At 39.8% G+C, this 25,699-nt stretch overlaps 1 protein-coding gene and 1 long non-coding RNA gene across 7 annotated transcripts in view; one reads left to right on the top strand and one right to left on the bottom strand.

Annotated features, from left to right (window-relative positions):
* The window catches only part of ZBTB40 (zinc finger and BTB domain containing 40), a 75,661-nt gene that overhangs the window by 47,051 nt on the left and 2,911 nt on the right, over nt 1-25,699 (bottom strand). Inside the window, exon 2 of one of the 6 annotated variants that reach the window (XM_036093096.2) lies at nt 5,282-5,371. The exons of the other annotated variants lie outside the window; for them this stretch is intronic. The gene's annotated coding sequence lies outside the window, so the exon portion shown is untranslated. The remainder of the gene's footprint in view (nt 1-5,281; nt 5,372-25,699) is intronic. 6 annotated transcript variants of the gene reach the window in all.
* Nucleotides 1-25,699, top strand: part of LOC118536379 (uncharacterized) — a 68,913-nt gene that overhangs the window by 17,777 nt on the left and 25,437 nt on the right. The window lies entirely within an intron of this gene.

A 25,699-nucleotide genomic window follows, 5' to 3' on the forward strand; every position in this document is an offset into this window, starting at 1 on the left:
GCTACCCAACTTGCTCTATTAGTAGCAGCGGAAGGGGCAGGACTGGAATTCCTATCTCCTGGTACTGGTGGAAAACAAAACAAACAAAAAAGATTCTGTAAGATTTAAAACAGGCAAAAGTAGGGACTATCTTTTTTAAAAAGAAGATAATTCTTAAAATTTGTAAATTAACTTATTTTAATAACTGAGGAAAAAATCAGAACAAGAATTCAACTTGCAAATAACAAAAAGTATAAACTATTAAACAGACACTAAAGTTTTTCTAAAGAATGAATTATATCAGTAGAATGTGATTTTTTCCCCTAAGAGAAACCATAGGCCTTATGAATTCAATAAATCAAAACACTTACCTGGACATATATTAGATCTTTTAAAATATTCTTATTAATATGAAACAAGTGATTGGGATTATATTTTCAGGACGAACTTACTTAAGATGTTTTTTGGTCATTTTTCTGGGGAAGTTATCTACAGATTTCATCAGATTAAAAAAAAAAAAGATCTAGCAATGATGCAGAGGTAGGTATTTTGAGCATTCACTACAGAACCTTGTGGTCAGAACTATTTCATATTTTTGTTAATAAATAAATTAGATGGGGGGGGCGCCTGAGTGGCTCACTCAGTTAAGTGGCTGGCTTTGGCTCAGGTCATGATCCCAGCGTCCTGGGATCCAGCCCACAGCAGCCCTGCATCGAGCCCCACATCGAGCTAAGGTCCCTGCTCAGAGGGAGTCTGCTTCTCCCTCTGTCCCTCCCCTGGCTCATGCTTTCGTGTACTCCCTCTCTCTCTCTGAAATAAATAAAATCTTTAAGAAAAATTAGATGGGAAAATAATAGAATAACTGTAGCAGAATAAGCAACTGAGCAAGGTTCAAAAAAAGTGAAGTGAATTATGTGGCTTATCAATACACAGATATTAAAAACATGGTCATAAACTTGGAATAAAGGGAGAATGGAGATAGCTAAGGCAGAAAACTTTCAAGGGTGATCAAGGGCTACTTAATGCATGTAAGCTGGCAATGTTAGAAGTTGAAATTTTACTAAGATTAATAGGAATAACTAATTGAAGAGCAAACTTTTGGCAAAATGGCACGCCAAGCTGATGTAAATGGACCTTTTCTCCCACTTCATACAGAAATGCTGGATAAAACATTTTAAAAATGCTTTTAAAATATATAGTCAAGCTTTAAAAAAAAAAAAAAGAAATCCTCAGGCACCTAAAATGAAAGAGACATCAAAATCAAAACTGGAACATTAAGTGGGTGTTGAGACCATGGTGGCCCACAGGGGTTTCAAACACCAATACAGGCCCGGGGCTTGGAGGAGAAAGCATTAATCCTCACATGGAGACTAGAAATACAGCTTCAGGCAGGTAGAAGGTGGGCGAGTTGAAGCTGAGACCCTTGCACAAAGCCCAGAGGCTCAAATACCTATCCTTCCTTGATATGCAGTCTGAAAAAAATCTCTGCTCACTGGCTCGGAAGCAGCAATAAAAGTTGTTAATTATATAGGCCTTAAGAAGAGGAAAAAGCACCCATAAGAAATCTAAAATGCAGGCCTATGCCATACAGAGGCAAGTGTGGGTATGTAAATTTGTATCATACAGGAATCCTGAGCTGAGAAATTAACATAAAAACTGGTCTTTGACATGCAACAGAAAAAAACCAGAGTACTTTCACAACCCAAGGCACAGACTCACACAGTGAAGAAGAAAAACACAGAACAGAGCTCACTCTTACATACCATATGAGGAAGACACAAACGTGAAAGGTAAATCTATAAAGGCTAACAGTAGAAAATGTCAGAAGGTATCTTTGAAGCAAGGGTAGGGAAACTTCTTAATGCCCCAAATGCCAAAAAAAAAAGGGGGAGGGGATGATGAATCTGCAGTGATAGTGAAGGTTTCTATCAAAGACATGATTAACAGACAATGGACAAAGGGTAAATTCAGGAGATAATATTGCACAAAGGCAACACGGAATTAATACCTAGAAGATATAAGAAATTCCTGCAAATCTAGAGAAAAAAATTAAAATCCAAGGGGGGAAAAGGAACAAATGATGTAACCAGGCAATTCAGAGAAGGAAAAGCTTACTTCTAATTAATCAACAAGCAGTAATAGTAGTTGTTAAAATAGCAGTAATAGGGGCACCTGGGTGGCTCAGTCAGTTAAGTGTCTGCCTTTGGCTAAGGTCATGATCCCACGGTCCTGGGATCGAGCCTGTATCGGGCTCCCTGTTCAGTGGGGAATCTGCTTCTCCCCCTCTCCCTCTACTCTGCTTGTGCTCTCTCAAATAAATAAAATCTTAAAAAAAATAACAGTAGTAATAGCAGCTAGCATTTATCTAATGATTATTGTATTCAGGAAGTGTTTATTATATTCAGGAATATGCTTTACACATATTAATTCATTTTGCCCTCTCAACAACCTGATGGGGCAAATGCTGTAATTATCCCCTTTTATGATGAAGAGACTAAGGCCCAGAGAGGTTGAGTAATTTCTCCAAGATCTCACAGTTAACACATGGTAGAACTTGAGTTTGAATCTAGGGCACTTGGTGGGTATATAAATCGATATAGCTGTTCTGAAAAACATTCTGCTAATATTTAGTGAAATTTTCTGTATATATATGCCTTGTGACCCAGTAATCATATTCCTCCATACATATCCTAGAAAAATTCTTACATGGGTCCATAAGGAAGCAAGGGCAGAAAGATCACTGGGGCATTGTTTTTGGTAGTAGGAAGATCAGAGGCAATTTAGATGTCCATCACTAAAAGAATTAAGTAAATGTACAGGAGGTATACTATGGAAAACAGTGCATTAGAAAGAAGCAACAACTAGCTACTAAGACAGAAACATGGATAGAAACCCAGTGTTGAGTGAAAAAATAACAACCACAATGAGATCTAGAGCATAATAGCATTTATATAAGTTAAAAACATATAATCAGAACAATACCATATATTTGATAAGGCCACATATGTAGCCAAAGACATTTTACCAAATACATCAGAGTAGGTGCCTATAGTGTGGGAGGGGAATGAGGGTGTTGGAGGTGAGAAAGAAAAATAAAAAATAAAATCAAACAAGGGGAGCCTTGCTCAGATAGAGAAATGCTAGAGTGTCACGGATGAGGGGGCTCACTGCACCACCCCAAAGAGGCAAAAAGTAAAACTAAAAAGTCACATGAGGAGATGAGAATCACCAGAAGGAAAGTCATTAAATGCAGGAATCAGCACAAATAGCAGCCCCAAGGATTGAAAACCATAAAAACAATAGAACACTACGAAAAATGCTATAAATTAATTATATTTCATTTTAATAAATAGGCAAAATGAAGGAAGTCAAAATCAAAGAACAAGATAATATGGAAAAAGGATAGTCAGATGTGAAAAAAAACTTATAAAAAATTAAGTCACTGGCATTCTCACATTGATAAATTAAATAAACTAGACACAGCTAAAGAAAAAATTAGTGATTAAGAAGAGAAGTCTGGGAAAATTACTCAGAAGGTAGCAGAGTTTATAAAAACAGAAATATGAAAGGGAAGTTAAAGGACACAGAAGACAGAATGAGAAGGTGTTCCAGAGGAAATAATGGAAAAAGTACAGGAGAAACAATTTGAAGATAATTTCTGAGAATATTCTAGAATTACAGACAAACACGAGTCTTCAGAAGAAAACTTCAAAATATTAACGACACGGAGAAAAAGAATTTGTAAGGAAACCAAGAGAAAAGACATTACTTACAAAACAATGACAACTAGGCTGATACAGACTTTCTATCTAAATAACAATAGGCTTGGCCGCCATCATAAATGACACAGTAACTATCCGGACCAGGAAGTTCATGATTAACTGGCTACTTCAGTGGAAACAGATGGTCATTGATGTTCTTCACCCCAGAAAGGCAACAGTACCTAAGACAGAAATTCAGGAAAAACTAGCCAAAATGTACAAGACCACACCAGATGTCATATTTGTGTTTGGATTCAGAACCCATTTTGGTGGTGGCAAGACAACTGGCTTTGGCATGATTTATGATTCCTTGGATTATGCAAAGAAAAATGAACCCAAACCCAGACTTGCAAGACATGGCCTGTATGAGAAGAAAAAGACATCAAGAAAAAAGCGAAAGGAACGCCAAGAACAGAATAAAGAAAGTCAGGGGGACTGCAAAAGCCAATGTTGGCGCTGGCAAAAAGAAGGAGTAAAGATGCTGCAGTGGCTTTATCTGTGGTGGTTGTGCAGATTTTTCATGAGAGGATTAATAAACTAAGAATGTTAATGTGAAAAATAAATAAATAAATAACAATAGATGCCAGAGGAAAATGCAATAACAGTTTTTGAATATTAAGGAAAATAACAATCAAGTATCAATATCCAGATTGAAATAAAATTATCTTCAAACAAACAGACACAGACCATCACTGGAAGAATTACTTTAAGAAGGAAACTAAACCAGGAAAAAAAAAAAAAAAAAGGATAGAACATAAGAAGAAATAGCAAGTGGCAAGCAAAGAAACTGCTAAACAAATCCACTGGAAAAGTTAAAATCAGAAAGACTGATAACATCAATGCTGGTGAGGATGTGGAATGACTAGAACTCTCGTACACTGCTAGCAGAAGTGTAAAACGGTACAACTACGTAGGAGAACTACGTGGAGGTTTCTTATAACATGGAATAAACTGCTAATAAATGCAACAACGTGGATAAACCATTAAACTATTATGTTAAGTCAAAGAAGCCAGGCATAAAAAAGTACACACGTATGACTCAACTTATAGGAAACAGAAATACAGGTACAACTAATTAACGGTGATAAAAATCAGATAGTAGTGTGGAGGTTGTTGGGATGGTGTAGGGAAGGGACTGAATGGAACGAGACACAAAAGAACTTTCTGGGGAATGGAAATGTTCTACATCTTATTTTGGGTGGTGTTTAAAGAATAGATATTTGTCAAAACTCTTCAAACATAACATCTAAGCTCAGTTGTTAATTATATCTCAATAAAAAATTAAGAAATGTGTTGGTATACTTAAAATGCACTGACTGTTTAAAAATGGGTACTGGAAGGAGAGGTTAAAAACAAAACAGAATAATGACAACCATAGTGCTAGCACTTACTGAAAGCTTACTACGTGCCAAGCACTGTTCTAAATGCTTTGCATATATTAATTCATTTAATCCTTTCAACAACTCTATGGAGTAGGTACTCTTATTATCCACATTTTACAGATTAAAAAAACTGTCACATAAAGAGGTTACATAACTTACCTAGGGTTTACACTAATGTGTGGCAGAGCTGGGGTCCAAACTCAGGCAGCCAGGCTCTAAAGTCTGTATTCGTAGAAATCCAATGCCTCTCTGAAATTAACAATCAACAACAACATGGAAGATGAGAGACCAGAGTCAGGGTGTTCCAAGAGTCAAGAGGATGACAAAAACAATGACTGACTTTAGCCTTTAGCCTAAATGAAGTATGTATATTAACAGGTAAGGATGTAGGAGAATAGAAGCAAGATAAATATTTGCAAACGGGGGGTACAAAAGAAAATAAAGAAAATGTGATTAATCCAACAGCAAGTGAGAAAAGGAAAAAAGAAACGCAAAAGAAAATCGCATTAAATAGAAAACAATTGAAGATGGCAGAAATAAGTCCAAATGTATTATTAATTACAATAAACAAATTGAACTTTCTTGTTAAAAGGCAGAGAGATGGGGCCTCTGGGTGGCACAGTCAGTTAAGTGTCCGACTCTTGGTTTCAGCTCAGGTCACATGATCTCAGAGTCATGATCATGATCGAGCCCAGCATTAGGCTTTGTGTTCAAGTCTCACACATGCGTGCGTTCTTTCTCTCTCTCCCAAATAAATCTTTAAAAGGCAGAGAGGTTCTCTGATTGGGTTTTTAAAAAATCAGCTATATGTTACTTATAAGAGAATTAATGAGTGGGCGTGTTTACACTTAAAGCCGTGCCTAGCACATAGAAACTACTACATGTGGTAGTTATTACTAGATTGTGAATCATCCTCATTAAATTGTTTTGAAACTAGCCATCTGACTTGACAGCTCAAGTATCTATCTGTAAATAAACAAACTATATAATCTTCGTAGACCACTTTCAGGTACAGAATACTGTTATTAAATAAATCTAATATATAATCATGAGGGATACACTGGTGATTTGGGGGCTACAGAAATGTACTATAGAGGCTAAACTATACTTTGCTGATCTCACAACTAAAATGTAAGAGCCTCTAACATATTTTACTGTTTCCCCTAATTCCCTTTGTAGGAAAGTTAAACTGAGGAGAGAGAATACAGCATTAGATATAATGTTGTGAAAGTGTACCTTTCAGAGTTAGAACACTGCATGTTGGAATCTCTAAGTCCTGTAGGTTCTTGTATAGAGGCAACCTAAATTATGTTATTAATAAGCACTTACTGAAATTGCTAGCCTTGGGAAAACTGTCAAAGGTCCCAAGGGAAGAACATTTAAGCAACAAAAGAGCACCACAAAGATGGATGTTCCTCAAAGGAACAATATTAAAGCCTCAAGAAAAGACTATACTGATATAGAATAAAGATACTTAGAAAGAAAAAACTTAATTGGCTGAACCAAGTGCTGCATAATGACCCAAAACACAAATGGGAATTCAACACAAAGTGGAAACTAGGCCAGCTTTCTAAAAGGAGCACAAAGAATATTTATTGATTTGTTTATTTATTATTTATTAAAATTTTTATTGTCTACTTCCAAAAAGGATTTGAAAGTTTAAGAATTCTTTAAGTTAAAAAGAAACAAGACAAAAACCAGAAAAAGCAGAAGTGAGAATTAAGTCATAGTGCGTAGGAAACATGCAATCCCTTTGATGAACAAGGAGGAATACAACACTGAAGACTTACTCTCGATATGCACTGCTTAATTAAATAAAATAGATGTTCTGAAATCCACAAGTGCTGGTGATGTCCTTAGCAAAGCACTCAAACAAAGGCCTTTGTTGTCACTACTGGAGAGTAGGAGGCTCTTTTCTGTACCTCAGGAACTGGACCTCCCATTCCCCAATTACTATACTATATATACATGTCGTCCTATTCCTAATTATGGGTCATTTGCCTATTATTTACTCAGCACATTGCTAAGTGCTGTGAGGGATTCAAATGCATATAAAACAAGATCTTTGTCCACAGGGAATTGGTAATAAAGTTGATCCAATGCTAGAATGATTGAAAACAGATCTCTTAAAAGGACTCAATCCGTAAGAGACAAGAAGGAAAGGAAGAAGAGAAAAACAACAACAAACAAACAGACTGATCCCAGTGAGTGGCAAGGAAAAGGCAAGAGCTACAGCTGGAAAACCAAGTGAGGTACAACTCCAACAGGCCAGGGTGAAAGGTAAAGAACTCCAGACAGAGGAAGAGCCATGAACTCCGTTCCAGAAGAGGCACACCTGGCCTGGGTGCTGGAAATCATGTATGTGTCCAGGACACTGGCACTGCACCCAGCTCTGGAAGGACACCCGTAACTAGCTGCCATCATTATTATGGACACTGGGCTGGCTAGGGTGGGTCTCCAAAACCACTCACGGAAGAGGAAGGGTGGAGCACAAGGTTACCTAGGTTAGGGAGGCCAGAAAATAAGCAGAGGAACTTCCACCTGTTTTGAGGGAGGAGCTTCTGAAATAGGAATAGCACAATTAAAGCAGAGCTCTCCCAGTGACATGAGGGCTGGACTAATAAGGAAAGTGACTAGCAATGGAAAGGAAGAACAGGTCGCCTCTATTACGTTGTCTATACAGGTTGTTGCCTTAGACATCCTGTATTATGGAGTTCCACGGAGAAGTTGGGCCCACCTCTTCCTACATTTGTGTGTTCCAACATCCAAGAGAGAAAAGCCATTCTATTACATAATCAAGGGTCCTCGATTCCGGTTGCCCTAACAATTCTGCACTCTCCTTTGCTCACATCTATCTCATGGTCTGAGACATCTCTCTTACGGTATGGCTCAATGCAACCTTATCTGCTTAAAGTTTTTTTTTTTTTCTGTTGCTGCTGATAATCCCTTTCTCCTGAATAAAATCTTTACTTCTACCTTGATGCCTGGGCTCTGCTGGAACCAGAGAGCTGGAAGAGACCTTGGAGAGCCCTATTCATTGCTTTCAGCAAATAGAAGTTCATTACTTTATCTATCACGTACTCTTGTCGCATGACCAAATGACCTTAGTCCAATCTCTTCCCTTTCTAAGCGAGGAAACTGAGGTCCTGAGAGGCTGAGTTGCTCTTTGATCCGAGTCAGCTTTAACCCCATGGCTATTTAGTATCTCACAAACAACCAGAGTCAGGTGAAATAACAGGCACTCTCAACATAATTAGAGCAAAGATCACACATTCAGAGACAAGAAATGGGGCATTTGCTACACACAAAAAGATGATTTAAAATGTAAGGTATCTAAGGAATCAGCTAAGTTAAAAGAGAACTACTAGCAATTATTTCTGAGAATACAAGGTGGATGGGTGAGGTCAGAAAAGGTGACTGCAGCTTTTAGTGGGCCCAGATTTCTCAAGTTTAAAAGCAGTTGTCATTTGGTCTTGTCTCTTACACGGAGGGCCTGAAAGGCAGTAACATGTAGTGTAAGGGATGGAGGTTTCCGTATTTGGCACTCCTGGATTCGTGGTAGTATCCTGTCATATGTATTGTCATTGTTGTTTCTGACAATATTACCACCATCATTCTCATTCCATTCCAAAGTCTAGTCTCCTACGGTTCCAGTCCTTGAGATTTATAGCAATACCTGAATGGCCTATGTGCTTTCCTAAGGTACATTCTGGTCACTGGGAAATCCAGGTAACCTGAACAACTCCAAAGAACCTCAGGAGTGAAGATTCTCAAGTGGCTGGTGGCATCAAGTATAAAATTCACCTCTGGGGCTTTGGATGCTGTCTAGTGAGCAATATGGTAGACAGCAAGTAAGGATGATATGGAGATGATAATCCCTTGCTTGTGTACTGGGATTTACACCTCATCCCATTAATCTTCATTTTATAGATGAAGACTAAGGCTCAGAGATGTTAAATGCGTGGTTAAGGGTCATGAGTTACCAAGGGGCAGAAGTGAGCCCAGATCTCAATTCTCAAGCCATGGTTCTGTCCTCTATAATGTGAAGGGCTTGCTGGATGCCAAGACATAGCTACCACTTCCGCAGATAATTTTCCCTTCCAAGAGTTCAGCGGCCATTAAGAAGTATAGCTGTCAACTCTTGGTTATTTAACAAGTACAATTACGGTCTCACCCTGAGGGAAAATTGTTAGTGAGCCAACCACATCCACTGCCCCATCAGCTCAGGATATTTTTCTCAATTATCAACTCATTTCTCATGACAGAGTTAGCCCTAATGATATCCTGCTCTTTCTTTTCATATTCTGTCAAATTACATAAAGATATTATTTATCAAATAACTACTAATAAGAGCTACCTTACTATGTTTCTAAGCACTTTTTATGTTACCTCCTTTAATGTTAACAATCCAGCAAGATAGGTAAACCCAATTTACAATAAATCCTAATAGTGGAAAGGTTAAGGAAGAGGCCCAAGATCATACAGCAAATTAGTAGAGGAACTGAGATCTTAATCCAGTTTGCCTGACCTAAAGCTCTTGCCCTTCTATCCACTAAAAGGTTTCTTACCTGGGATCCTGTCAAAGAAAAGAATCTGATCCAGAAGTTCTGGGGTGGGGCCTGAATTCTGCATTTCTAATAAGCTCCAGGTGATATGGATACTGTCAGTCCAGGAACCCTCTCTGAGGAACAAAGCACTATACAAAACTGCCTGTTCTCCAATCACTTTTTTGTTTTTCTTTTTTTTTAAGATTTTATTTATTTATTTGACAGAGGGAGAGACAGCAAGAGAGGGAATATAAGCAGGGGGAGTGGGAGAGGGATAAGCAGGCTTCCTGCCAAGCAGGGAGCCTGATGTGGGGCTCGATCCCAGGACCCTGGGATCATGACCTGAGTGGAAGGCAGACGCTTAACGAGCCACCCAGGTGCCCCTCCAATCACTTTTTTCATAACATGTCTTAAGCAACTCTTCACCTCTAAAAAAATCTCAAGTCATCTTCAGATCCTTTCCTTCTGCACCTGTTTTTGGCTCCAGTCAGAAAAACAAACTCCATAATAGCTCTGGGAATAAAACCTACAAAATATGGAGGACTCCAATAACCATGTCTGAGACAAATAGCTCTACGGCCTAGCACCAACCCCAACTCCTGTAGAACGCATTTCAGCAATCTGGTCTTCAGGGCTAGTCTGGCTTCCCTGGCTGCTGCCAAATAACTAGAGGTCAAACTGCTCCTGATCTAACATGGTCAACTGAACCTGGTTAAGCCTTGGAAGGGCCTAGGATGGTACAGCCAATCAATGAATGTATGCTGAACTGAAAACAATGAAGAGATCTCTGCTTATGACACTATATATGAACTACCGTGGTACTTCCTTTCCAGCCACTATGCCACGTCTTGCCCAGAATCACACACCTCTACTTATCTTCCATAGCCTTCTACCCAGTTTCCCTGACAGCTGTATTGAACAGCATTTCAAGGCCTGCATTCTCTTTTGTGGCACGAAGTCTAAAATCAAGGCTCAATATTATGTGCTGCCTTGCCATCTGATGAAATCAGGAAGGCCTCAAATGACCTAACTACAAATTCTATTACCCACTCTGCTCTAGTAGACAAGGTCCCTGAGCCAAACAATCCTCCTTATCAAAGGGACTAAGGTCCAGTTCCTGTTTATCCGTGAGTAGTGGGTTTCAGTTCCTTATCAGCCCCCAAGATTATTCTAGCAAGCCAATCACATCCCCTGGCAGAAACCAGGAAGCACCTCACCCTTTTGATACTACAAAGCCTGCCTCCCACAGCCCCTGATTGTTCACTCTGCTCCTGAGGGCAACCCCGTGTGGCCCTGAGCAGCAGACTGTGTCCTCTTCTGGGGCTGTGAGTATATGTGACTAATAAAAGCTGCGGTCAGTCCCACCTGCCAGTGTCCACTGTTGTGTGTGCAGCCATCCCCATAATCCTAGGGTAGGAATTCTTCCCTCAGCAACAGGGTGAATAAGAGGTGATTAAAACATCCTTTTTGCCCAATCCACAGGTCTCTGCTCTTTTTCATATGCGTGAATCTCTTGAATGCCTTTGACGAAGTCATCAACTGCTCCGTGACGGTAATAATGTCCAGCATTGTGCTAAGCACTGTCCACATACTTTTCCATTTAATTTCCCTAACATCCCTATGAGGTAGATACCATTATTACCCCTAATGTACAGATGAGGAAGCTAATGTCTAACAGGTTATGCCCAAGACCATACAGTTAATAAGTCTGAGCACGGTTCAAATGAAGATCTGTTGGCTCCCTGTTCTTAATTACTACTTCAGTCTTGACAGAATTTCTGGGCTCAGTGTTAGCATTCCTCAACCCCTCTCCACAGAGAGAGATGTGCTGCTGGCTGGCCTGACAGGAGCATCTGCATTTGAGACGCCTTATTTATTTGCTGGTCTCTGCTGAAAGATGGATGGAGATGTGTATCTGGAAAGAGTGCCATTGGAACAGGCTGGCTGGCTGGCTACCAAGAGACTTCCCTTGATGGCTTGAATTTAATTTACCAAAAGGTCTAGTTTGGTTGTCAACCTTGCAGATACAAACACTCCATCCTATAAAAGTCCCACAGTTAATTGGACTTTGGAGGTTCGATAACACAGCCCAAACTCATAAGAGAAGAAGTATAAATTAGAAAGTGAATTTATTAGTTCATTTATTAGTGAAATAGGCCTACTCTTTACAATTACGTGTGAAAAAATTCAAGCAGCAAGGTCAAGTATCATCAGAAGAGATTGTATGCTACCAACATTCAGTGGAAACTTGGTGCAGCTGTCTTCAGCCGGGCAGGCAGAGTCTGAGCACCAGTGTACACTACACCGGCACCGCGAGGCGTTCTGTCGTGTCCCTTCCATCACCTGGACTCTTCTATGGCTCCAGTCTCTCTTTTGAAAAAGTTGGACTCAGCTTTGTCTCTGAGGTAACCTTGTGCAGGTATTTAGTAGCACTGACCATGTGCTGACTTTTCAGTCTCTCTCAAATGCAAGCAGTGGCCTCCTGTTGCCCCTGCCCACAGGCTTTCCACTCAATGCTCTGAGCATCTATCAGATCAGAACTACCCCTCCTGCAAGGAGCTTCATCCACTGAAGCTCCCAGCTCACTTCAAATTTAGCCACCCTCTAACTTCTCCCTGGCTATTACCAGATTCAGTCCTCACTCCCTTTCTTTCCCCGTTCCTCACCCCCTCCCCCCTCCCATGCACTTCTGTCACCTGTCACTCTGCCTCCCTTCAGCCACTCTGCCACACATCACTAATGACAACTTTTTTAAAAGTATTTATCAATACCAAACATACGTGAAATGATTCTTGATCAGAAGGATAATAAAAATCAGGGAATTTTGCAACTAAAATTATCCTTAGAGACTATGTAATTCAGGCCTGTCATTTTACAGATGAAAAAACTGATAGAAATTAAGTGACCTGCCAAGTCATGTACCTAGATAATGGCAGGGTCAAACCCAGGATCCAGATTTCTGGGTTTTCAAGACAGCACTTGAACCAAAATACCAAACTCCTAAGTATACAAAACAGGGGAGGGGCGCAGTGCGGAGGGCTTCCTAGGTATCTCATAGACTGGCGGTCACTAGCACTAGGTGTGTTACACAGCACATTTGCTATTTTTTTCTTTGAATGTTGATTAAATACCAACCACTGATAGCTCTTTCAATGAGAAAATAATTATCCTCAAGCCAGAAAACTGCCCAAAAGTGTCTCAGGGAATATATGATTGCAAATTCCCCAATCAACTGTCATTAGTAGAACTGTAAGGTCGATTTGTGACTTAACAAGAATAGAAAGAAAAAACACATTTTTAAAGTGACTAAGATACTTAAAAGGTAACATATTTAATGAATTTATGTGTAACTGAGGTCATGATGGAAAAGGCCTTTTTATACATAAAGGAAACAGAAGAAATTCACAAATAATCAATAGATGTGATTACATAAAAACAAACTTCCAAAAAACAGTATCAACAATACTAAAAGATAAATGACAAACGTGTCATATGAAGTGAAAAATAAGTGGTTAATATTAGAATAGAAAGATCATATAATCAATAAAGAAAACAAATTAACATTTCAATTTTTTAAAATGGACAAAGAAAATTCACAAACCAACTGATTTAAAAAGTTCACCCTTATGAATAATTAAAGAAATGCAAATTAAAACATTAACGCTATTTTGGGGCGATCAAATTGGAAAAATTTTGCAATGATAATATTTGAGAAGCAGTAGTTCTAGACCACGCACTCTGATTTGGCAGACTTCAGTTTAAAGCCTCAAACACTCAGTGACCTTGGGCAAGTCACCTTAATCACTGTGACCTTAATGTCTACAGTTCTTGTGTGTGTGTGTGAAGATGAAATGGGATAATGCATCTGAATTGTTTTAGCAAAGTTCCTGTCAACAGTAAATGCTCAGTGTTAGCTGTTATTATTATAAAAATATTACTTGTATTAATAACGCAAGGGAGAGAGCATTGAGACAGGTGCCCACACAGTGCTGATGAAAGTATAAACTGGTAAAAATCCTTTAGGAAAGTAATACGGTAAGTAATCTCATCTAGAGCTATAAAAAGTGTCTTTGGAGGAAGACATGAGCATTTGTGGGGGCTGGGGAGGATATTCTCTATGCGCACTGTCTGAATGTTTTACCAGGATGTTTATATATCAGTTGTATAATTATAGATAAATAAAAAAGAATGAGAAGCCCATTATAGAAGAAAAAAATTTTTTTAATATTTATGCCTTTAGACCCACTTCTAGGAATCCATCTATATGGAAATAATTAATTAGAGATATAATGAAATATTTATGTATACTGAATTCAGAAGAATAGTATCACTGGTAAAAAAAACTGGAAATTTAGATGTACAATATGAGGTTTTTAAGTAAATATGATATTACAGACATATTATGAAATATGCAGCCAGTAAAAAATTAGGCTCTCTATAGGATACCTATAGCACAAGCAACCAAAAATAAATAAATATATAAATAAATTGGACTTTATCCAATTTAAAAACTTTTGTGTATTAAAGGATACTTTTATGAAAGTAAAAAGAGACCCCCAGAATGGGAACAAATACTCTCAAATCATTTATCTGATAAGGGTGTAGTATCCAGAATATATAAATATTAGCATATCAGAATACAGTATCCAGAACTCTTACAACTCACCAACAAAATGACAAATAAGCCCATTAAAATCAGGCAAAGGATTGGAATAAATCTCTCTCCAAAGAGGATATACAAAATGGCCAATAAGCACATGAAAAGATGCTCAATATCAGTTGCCATTAGGGAAATGGAGATCAAAACTGCCAAGAGCTACCACTCTACACCCACTAGGATGCTATAATAAAACAAACACACACACAGAAAGTACAAGTATTGCTGAGGATGTGGAGAAATTGGAACCCTCCACACATTGCTGGTGGGAATGTAAAATGTGTAGCCACCGTGGAAAACAGTTTACAAGTTCCTCAGAAAGTTAAACAGAGATACTATATGAGCCAGCAATTCCAATCCTAGGTCTAACCCAAATGAAATGAAAACATATATCCACACATGGAGCATTATACATAACAGCCAAAACCTGGAAACAACCCAAATGTCCACCAACTGATAAATGAACAAACAAAATGTTGTATATCCATTCAATGGAATATTATTCAACCATACAAAGGAATGGAATACAGAAAACATACCACAGGGGTGAAACTTAGAAACACTATGCTCTGTGAAAGAAGCCAGTCATGAAAGGCCACATGCTGGAGGATTCATTTATATGAACTGTCCAGAACAGGCACATCCACAGAGATAGGAAGTGGATTAGTGGTTGCCAGGGGCTAGGAGGAGGGGGAGTTGGGAAGTGAATGCTAATGGGTACGGGGTTTTTTTTGGGAGTGATGAAAATGTTCTAGAATTAAAAAGTGGTGATGGTTACACAGACTTTTAAGTTGTACACTTTAAAACAGTAAATTGTATGGTATGTGAATTATAGCTAAATAAATTTTTTTAATTAGGCTCTTGAAGATTTTTAATAACATGAGGAAATGCTCTCAATATACCAAAAGAAAAAAAAAACCAGCATGCAATTGTATATATAATTCCAATTTGGTTTAAAAATATATGTCCATGTATGTACACATTTGCACTTAAAAAACAGAAAATATGTCAAAATGCTAACAGTAGGTTCCTAGGTAGTGTTATGATGGGGGATTTATTTTCTTCCTCATACATTTCAGAATTTTTTATAGTAAACATGTATTATGGAATTTAAAAATAGAAACCCAGGTAGGTCTGGCTGGCTTCAAAGCCAGTGTCATTTCCAACAACTATTCATTCATTAAACATTTATTTAGTTCCTACTATGTGCCAAGCAAAATTAAATAAGATATAATCTCTGCCTGCAGGGAATTTACACAAGTCTAGCCTGGGGTTTAAACCTGAGTCCACGGACTCGGAAAGGAAAGAAGAGTCCATGTGTTCTCTAAATTACAAGCAATGTTGTGCAACTGCACACTTTCTGGGGCAGAGGGCCCACGGCTGTCCTGAGCAGCAGTGTAGCTTAGTGGTTAAGGATGGAGCTGGAGCCAGACTACCTGGTGTGAAGCTTGAACATCCAATCACAAAGTATGTGATCTGAGGGGCGTAGGTTTCTCATCTACAGAATAGGGGAAATAATAGTACTTCTCTCACTGGGTGGTTAGAAGATTAAAGGAGTTAATACACCTAAAGCATCAGCAGTATGCACTGAGGACACAGTAAGTGCTCAATAAATGCATCAGCTGCTAGCCACTATCATCACTACCAGGGCCACCACCCCACCACTAAATTCTCAAGGAGGCAGAGACAGAACGGACTAAGGACCACTAGAAAGGTTGTTTTCCACATCTCAAAACTGGCAGCATCTGATTCTTGATAAGCCTATAATAACCGTTATATTAAACTAATTTCTATTTCCAGATTCTCTCAATTTCTAATGAAACTCTTCTTTTGAGGCATTCTATAAAACACAATGAGACAAAACATCAAAACAGTCAGTGTAACAAACTGCTTGTGTCCTCTTATCTTCTAACTCCTAGAAACAAGCAATTTTTCACGGCTAGCCTTGGAAGGAGGCTTTGAGAGGCTTATCTGTCTTTTGCCTGCCTTTCCGGCCACGCTGCTCTGATTGAATAGTTCACCCAAGATGACTCTTCACAGGCCAAACTGCAAAATCTCTGGAGCAACACAGTCATCTAACGAGTGACTGCATTCCACCTCCTGGGACTCTTCCATCCTACAGTCGAGAGTCTCAACAAGCAATCATCACTCCAATGCTTTTATATCCAAGTTCTTAGATGTTAAAAAACAAACAAACAAACTCTTGGCTTTGTCACTGGTACTTATAGGCATTTTTCAGTGACCTGAAGATGTGGGTAAGTTCTGAGGTTTCACCAACTTGATTTTGAGAATACACTTTTCCTTAGCTGGGAATAATCAATCTGGACACACGGTAACACCGTACCAAAGTTCAAATTCAAAGATACCCACTTAACGTACAAATTAGAGAGCTCAGGCAACTACACAATACCAAACCAGGCCTGGTGACTCAAGACACTAGGTGCCTAACAGTAAGGGTCAGAGGCTCTAGAGCCAGCCCGCCCGCTGCCCAGGGGCCAAATCACAGCGCTGTCCCTCTCAACGGCTGTGTGGCTTTATGCAAGTGGCCTAACTCTCTAGGCCTCACTTTCCTCATATGTAAAATAGGGATATTAGTGCTTATTAGTGGGGTAGCTATAAGCACTAATAAGCCACTGCATGTATATGAGTCAATACGTGTGAAGGACATTTCCTATAACTTTGTAAACATTCATTAAATGTCAAAAGGAAGCATAAAATCCACCTGCCAAAATATTTTATTTTATAGTTCTTAGGTTGGATAATCCGTTCACAGATGTACTTCTAAAAATCACTCTGCCTCATCACTTATCTAAGTTACATATGTATCTTCTATACGTCAAATACTGCAAATTTTTTTTTAAAAAAAGAATAAACTTTGGGGTGCCTGGGTGGCTCAGATGGTTAAGTGTCTGCCTTCGGCTCAGGTCATGATCCCAGGGTCCTGGGATCAAGTCCCGCATCGGGCTCCCTGCTCAGTGGGGAGCCTGCTTCTCCCTCTGCCTCTCTCTCTCTCTCTCTCTCGCTCTGTCTCTTATGAATAAATAAATAAAATCTTTAAAAAATAAAAAATAAAAAAAATAAAAAAGAATAAACTTTATAGACAACCACACTGCTAGTTTCAAACAGCTGGTCTGAGATGGGAGTCAGCTAGGAAAGGGAGAGAAAATGGGCTGGGTTAGGCCTCTCATAACAGAGAGTGCTGGGCTATAAGCACTGAAAATTAGCCAGAGATATGGGAACATTTGAAATCACCTGGTCCAATTCAGACATTCTGTAGATGAGGAAACGGAGGTGTTGACAAGTGTCTTAAGATCTTCCAGATCAGTAATGACAGAAATGAGACTCTTCCTGTTACCTATATTTTTGGTACACACTCTATAAGTGGAAAGCAACGAAGAACACATTTTGGAAAGGGAAAAGGACACAGTTCGGAAGGGTTAAGGGAGGGATCTAACAATAGGAGCTTACATTTGCAAAGGTTTATTATATCCCAGGCACTATGCCAAGCACTCTGCATGGTAGCCTTATATAATTTTTGCAAAACCTGTGAGGTAGTTACCATTATTAATTCCACTTTCAACTGAGAAAGTAGAATCCTATCAAAAGTAAACGGCTTGCCCCAAATCACAAAGCCGGTGAGTGCCAGCGTCCGTAAATGAACCCACGCTGTCTGACTCCAGGGCCGGAACTTTCACCGCTGGATACTGCCCAAGCATGGGACTGAAAAAGCTGTGAAGCTCTTGATCCCTCAGTCTTTCTCCTACTTTTTTGGTAACTTCTCTGTTCAGAGGCAGTGCAGAGATACATAGTAAAGAAAGTGGGGTTTTGTTGTTGCTGCTGTTTGTTTGTTTTTAATTCCAGTATAGTTAACATAGTGTTGTATTAGTTTCGGGTGTACAATATAGAGATTCAACAATTCTATATATTACCCAGTGCTCATCATTGATAGTGTAGATAAATAAAGTGTTTTTAAAGAAGAGATGCCATTAATTTAGAGGCTACTCATCCTGTGTTATATGAGGCACGACACACACTTGTCAAGGCCCTGACCTGTCCAAGGTCACGAAGAAGGTGATGGTGCTGCTGGGGGAGGCGGAGCCCATACAGCCCCAGCGGGGCTCTACAGCCCCATTTCCTTGGTCAGGGAACAGTGTGTGCCTGTCCATCCAGCAGATCTTTACTGAGCCCAGCCAAACACCCTTAACTAAAGCTGTCCTTACAGAGAAGAAATTCAGCATAATCCTGCTCTCAAAGAACTGGCACAGGTAAGAACAGATCACTTTCAGCTTGGAATCCTACTCTTCTTATACCTCAGTAGCTGAGTATCAGAAGCACTGAAGACTATGGAGCTCCCACTGCCCACATTACTGCCCTAGGACACCATGCAGATCACCCAACCTTCGCTAGACCTCTGTGCACACTTCGCAGATGAACTCCATTCTCCTCTCCTCCAAGTGCTGGAAGTTTTTTCTCTTTGAAGAAGCAGGAATTATTTTCATCTCTAGCTTTCTCTTGTCTATCACCAAGGAGTATGACAAAAGGGTTAACTTGAGGAGCTAACAACAACAAAAAATGCAAAAGAGGATAACTTCTCTATTGCTTCTAACTTTGGGAAAGAGCTATGGGATCCCATAGTATTTGCTCAAAAATGTTCAAAGGAAGACATGAAAATTTCATCCTCAACACTTCACTGCCTGAGAAAAAAATCCAGAACTCTAGGGGCCAATTATTCTCCTGTCTTGGACTCTAACCTTAGAAAGGTTTGAACCTGACTGGAACTGAGGCCGCTGACAGCAGAGTACCATCTATATGAGCAGCCAGTATCTAGGGTGGTCAGATCTAATGACTGCCAGGGCTTCAGAGCATCATTCACAAGTTACAGTACCACACTAAACCTATGGGCTAAATGAATAAGAGCAGCAAATTTTACTGTTATTTAAATTCACAAGTTCCTACTATGTTCCCAATATCATGCTGGGAGCCAGGTACTCAAAACACTGGCAGGCCTTTAAAAATCAACTAGTACTGGACTGCACTAATAAAACTAGGCCAAGAGAAGGCAAGTGAGAGCAGAGCATTAGGGAACGAGGAGGAAGGGGTGATAGGAGGGCTTACTGTTTGCAAACAGAAGTGAGGGAAATCTTTGTGATACGAATTAGAAGGGAAGACTAATGTAATACTATGAGCTGGAGTTTAGAATGGAGTGGCTCTTGACTGTCTCCCTTGCTTTCACTTTTCCCTGGCCAGTTGGGAGTTTAAAATTTGAAAAATAATTTTTTTTTTAAAGATTTTATTTATTTGAGAGAGAGAGAAAGCACGAGAGGGGGGAGGGTCAGAGGGAGAAGCAGACTCCCCGCCAAGCAGGAAGCCTGATGCGGAACTCAATCCTGACTCCAGGATCATAACCTGAGCCGAAGGCAGTAGCTTAACCAACTGAGCCACCCAGGCACCCCTGAAAAATAATCTTAATAAGGAGCTAAAAGGAGTTGGGTTCTAAACCTGACTTTAACTTTGTAACCTTGAGTTACTTAATTTTTCAAAACCTGTTTCCTCAACTGTAAAAGGGAGGTAACATGTATATGGGAGCTCATAATGCCATTCACACTTTTGTGTGTTTGAAACTTCCATATTTTAATGGAGACACTAAAACCTATTGCTTACTTGCTATAAGGATTACAAGAAATAATTATGGAAAATACCTAGCCAGCGCCTGGCCTTTGTAGTATTCAATAAATGATAACTATCATTATCAACATGCTATTTATTAAAGTTCTGGGATGAGGGCAAAGAGAACAACATACTACAAAGCAGTGAATTCATAGCCGCAGACTGTACAATTAGGAATATCTGGATGTCTGTACAAGGTCACTGTTTGTTTTTTTTTAAGATTTATTTATTTATTTATTTATTTGACAGAGAGAGACACAGCAAGAGAGGGAACACAAGCAGGGGGAGGGGGAGAGGGAGAAGCAGGCTTCCCGCCAAGCAGGGAGCCCGATGCAGGGCTCGATCCCAGGACCCTGGGATTACCACCCGAGCCGAAGGCAGACGCCCAACGACTGAGCCACCCAGGTGCCCTGTACAAGGACAATCTTCCCATATATGGGTCTTATAGGCTCGCTCTTTCATCTACTTTCATCTTCCCCTTCCTGCTTTATTCATCCATTCAACAAATATGCACAGACTGCCTACCGTATGTAGGACACAGAGCTACGTACTGAGAATGGAGGAGAACAGACAAGAGAAGGGGTTTTGAGGGGACAATATAACAGGATGGGCTGGGGGGGGGACATCTATGAACTATCTGAAATGATATATAAAAAGTTTTGAGTATGTGGGTGTATACACCCCTCTGAGAAGTTCTGGAGGGATTCTAAAAGGAATTACTTATTTTTTTTTTTTTTTAAGTTAAGACTGAAAATCAACAAGAAGCATACAAAATTTATAGGAAAAAACATAAAACACTCCTGAAAAATCACAAAAGTAGCCTAGAGCAAATGGAAAGATGGGACATGATCTTGGACAAGAAGACTCAACATCAGAAAGATGTCAGTTCTCTCTAAGCTAATTAATAAATTTAACACAATCTCAATAGAAATACCATCCATCTGTTGCTGCCTGAAACTAGACAAATTGATTATAAAGTTTACATGGCAGAATAAACAAGCAAAAGCAGCCAGGAAAACACTAAGAGCAATATGAAAAAAACTGGCCCTTCCAGATGTTAAAAAATTACAAAGCGTCTAAAATTAAGATGGTTTTGTAACGGCATATGAACTGACAGTCAAACCCATGGAACAAAATAGAAAATCCAATAAGAAACCCAAATGTATACAACAGTTTAGTATCCAATTAAAACAGCATCTCAAATCAACAGACAAAAAATAAGAACTTTCTTTTTTTCTCTTTCCTTTTTTTTTTGAGAGAGAGAGAGAATGGGGCAGGGGGTGGGGGGAAGGGGGGGGAGAGGGAGAGTCTTAAGCAGGCTTCATGCCCAGCATGGAGCCCAGCCTCATGACCCCAAGATCATGACCTGAGTTGAAATCAAGAGCTGGACGCTTAACTGAGCCACCGAGGCCCCCTAGTAAGAACTTTTCATACGTGGGAAAAGATAAAATTGGATCCTTCCTCAAACCAAATGTCAAGATAAATTCCAGGGGTGCCTGGGTGGCTCAGTCGTTGGGTGTCTGCCTTTGGCTCAGGTCGTGATCCCGGGGTCCTGGGCTCAAGCCCCGCATCAGGCTCCCTGCTCGGTGGGAAGCCTGCTTCTCCCTCTCCCGCTCCCCCTGCTTGTGTTCCCTCTCTCACTGTCTCTCTCTCTGTCAAATAAATAAAGTTTTAAAAAAGATAAATTCCAAAAGGATAAGAACCTTAGATGTTTAAAAAATAAAAAGTGAAACCATACATATACTGGAAGAAAACATTAATGAATTCCCCATAAATTAAGAGCAGGGCAGACTTCCTAACTGTGACTCAAAATCTAAAGCAATACACTGTTAAGACCCATAAATATAATATATAAAGATGTAAAACTTTTGTACAGCAATAAAACAACATATGCAAAGTTAGGCATATGACATACTGGAAAAAATATTTTTGCAACTTATACCACAGACATTGAGCAGATATCCTGTATCTCATTAAAGGAGAAAACAAATTTAAACTATACTGAAATGATTTCTTACCTAACAGATGGGCAAACCCCCCAAAACTTTGATAGGAAGACTCAAGAGAAACAGAGGAGGAGGATCAGGTATGAAATAAAAACGTCTATGAACGCACCTTGTTATGTAGTTTTGATTTTTGAACCACATAAATGGTTTACATAGTTAAAAAACAAAGTTAGATTTTTAAAAGCAATTCTTTTTTTTTTTTTAAGATCTTATTCATTTGAAAGAGAGAGAGGAAGAGGGAGAGAGAGAGTGTGCAGGAGCCAGGGGAGGGGCAAAGGGAATGAGAGAGAGGCAGACTCCCCACCGAGCAGGGAGCCCGATGCGGGACTCCATCCCAGGACCCTGAGACCATGACCTGAGCGGAAGGCAGATGCTTAACCGAACGAGCCACCCAGGTGCCCTAAAAGCAATTCTTAAAGTTTAAAACAAATGAGCCTGTTGATAAAGTTTATCAAGTTGGTGGCATAATAAATATAAATATATCAACTGACCTCAGGACAGTATTTCACTACACATCTGAAACAGCACATAGTCCCGGGACAAAGGAACCACATAAAAACTCAAACAACATTCGGTGATCTAACAGTCAGTGCAGATAGTGGTACTGCTACCCGCCTGGTTAGTACCAGGGCCAGGAAAATCCAAAGCCCCAGAGTGCCGCCCACTTGTCCTGGGAAGGATGAAGCTCTGTGGCCCACTGAGCATGACGGAGTGGTACTCAAGTAGAAAGGGTGAGAGGAGGGGAGAGAGTAACATGAGGCTTGAGACAGAGCTTGAGGGCAGCGCAGTCCAAGCCAAGGAACTGCATTGTCCTGAGGGCAGGCAAGCCATCCGAGAGTTTTAAGCAAGGGGGAAACAGTCACATGTGATCTGTGCTTTATAAAGATCACTGGCAACAGTGTACAAAATAGATTAGAAAGGAACAAAGGAAGAAGCCAGCTGGCCAGTTCTGAAACGGTTGTAGTAATTCAGGGCAAGAGATTATAGTAGCTTTAACCAAAAGAGAAAGGGGACATCAGTAGGCTTGTAGCCTAAATAAATGTGTGCTATTTGTGGGTAGGGGGTGGAAGGAGGGTAGGGGGTTGACAGAAGGGGAAGAACATGGGGGGACTTTCTGCCTTTTGCAACTCTGTGGTGCCATCCACTAAGATTAGGAACTGAAGATAAGTACCAGATGGAAGAAAAATGGCAAGTTCACTGCTGCCAGAGCCCCTGACATCATCCTTCAGAGCTAGTGGGGACAAGGAGCTAAAGGAGTCAAGGACGAAGATCCAACAGTCAGGCTGCAGTCTTAGAAAGCTGAGAAACAGATGAAACTAGCAGGTTAGCTGACCTCTTGCAATACTTTCTCAAAATCAGAAATAGAACCACATACTGTTCACTTTGTTTTTTATTTTAATAAATTTCAAGTAACCAATATTTAGAGCCCCAAAAGCTAGTAATCCTTTGTTTCTAATCTCCCTCATCCTTCTTGGGCTCTTTCCTTCATAAAAATTTACTTCATCAAACATTGAGAGTCCCAGAATTAGATTCTCTGCTAATAGCAGAGGTCACTCATGCAAATATCTCCGGGGGTCAGACAGATGTAAAATCTCTCTCTGTAAATATAAGCAACTCACTGACAAACACTGTATGGGCCAAACAAACTGTGGCCCACAGCAGTTTTCTACTGAGGTCCCATGTTTGCAAAACATCCCAAGATAAAGACTTAAAGACAGTTCCTTCCTTTTCTTTCCATTTTTCTAATAAACCAGAAATTGCATCTTTGAGTTGACTTTTTCAGAGGTCCTAATATTAGGGAAGTGAGATAAGCTTGGTTTCAGAAAGAGCTCTCTTTCCCTTCACAGACAACAGAGGGATGCCAGGACAAAGCAGGGGCAGCATCTCCTCCTTCACTCCTCTGTCTCTGCCTCCTTGAATCCATCCCTCTCCTCCTCCTCTCTCCCTCCTAAGGTCCTGAGGAACCGAGTCCATCTACACGAAATTGATGCCTAGAGCCAAAGTATTAGGCTGCTACCACTCTTCCTTTCACCTGTCAGAAGAAACAAATATGGCAACTGCTACCAAGGTTGCCAAGACAACACATCATCAGTGTGGCAGTCTCCTGTAAAATCATGACAATGACCTCTGAGGCATTTCTGAAGTACCTCATTGGGTAAATACCTCTACCAGACATGATCACTCAACTATGCTTGGCCACTTTTGACAGGAAACATGGCCCGAAAAGATACTTTCAAAACTGCAGTCAAGACCATACAGCAGTAAGAAATAACCGGTTTCAGGGGGATTCTCAACACTACTTTGGGCCAGTGGTATTACATGTGACATTTCATTGTTGGCTCTGCACCTTGAGGGTCAATGATCCCTCTGAGACCTGATTAGAGAAATGGACTCACTCCCCAGAAAAATGACATTCAGACAAATTTAAAGGATTTGTGGGTCCCCTGCAACTCAATCATTTATCCCAGATTAACAACCTGGGATCAGTTATAATGTATTTACTTCATCTAAGGAAATTAAATACTTGGTGTCATGAGTTTGAGGATTTGGGGTTAAATAACAACATTGGGGAAATATAAGGAAAGCTAGAGTTCTTTCCTTACCCTTCTTTCCCTTGAGGGCTGCAGAAGCCTCAAAACTGCAACAGTCTCTGCAAATGACATACCATATCCCTTCCATGACTTAGAGAAAGTGACAGTCTCATCTCTGAATTTAAATGCCCTTAACATTTAATTCTTTCCTCTACATGGTTACAACTTGCTTTCTTCGAATTATCGAGATGATGGCTTTAGAAGGCAGCCTATTGGAGATCCGGAAAACCATAAATTCCAATTCAATTTCCTTGTGAAAATCAAAGAGCTCACTCTCTTGAAGAGTTGAAAGCGGCTGAGGGGTCACTGTCTTCCTCCGGGGTGCTGGTATAGGCAGTCCTCCAGAAGGGTAACGTAAATACTCAGTATGAGGCAACAGAGCATACCAATTTGTTTTTCAATCTATTTTATTTCAGTTCAAAGCTTCTTTGCAGACAGAGAGCCCAAGAAAACAAGCCACACTTTGGTTATACTCAGTCTTCTTCAATCTCCAAAAGCAGTTGAGTATTGCCAAAGTGTGGCTTGTTTTCCTGCACTGCCTGTCTGCAATGATGCTTTGAACTGAAATAAAATAGATTGAAAAACAAATTGGTATGCCCTCGCTCCTACTGCAGCTTTATATTATCCTTCAGAACTAGTGTTACCACCTTCTCTTTACTGGAACCCAACAGACCCAAATCACAGAGTAAAACTGAATACTTGAAATGTGAAGGTCCCACCCAAAACTAAAACAGCAATTTAATGCAGGGCTTATTGTTAACATTGCATTAACATGCCACTCTCTGTCCAGTTCCTTGCTCCATTTGCTGGGAGGGATTACATCTTCTAAGGATATGTGCGATCCAGTTACTAGACACAGCTTAAAGCAAAACTTGACATGGCTGATCTTCTTATACAGTTTGATTTCTTACTGCCTCTGCAATTTTTCACATTCATGAACCCAAATACCTTCTGATTTTTACCAATTCAGAAAGTCTGCTACTTGCTTTAAAGCATTCAATGCCTTGCATAAAGTACCAACATTATTTTGAACTTTTGGGAGGAAACCCAAAATCATTTGCAAACAAACTCTGAAATGACCACCAACTAGAAGAAACCTATCATTTTCT

The sequence above is a fragment of the Halichoerus grypus genome, chromosome 5, assembly GCF_964656455.1.
Source record: "Halichoerus grypus chromosome 5, mHalGry1.hap1.1, whole genome shotgun sequence".
In the NCBI taxonomy this organism is placed as follows: Eukaryota; Metazoa; Chordata; class Mammalia; order Carnivora; family Phocidae; genus Halichoerus; species Halichoerus grypus.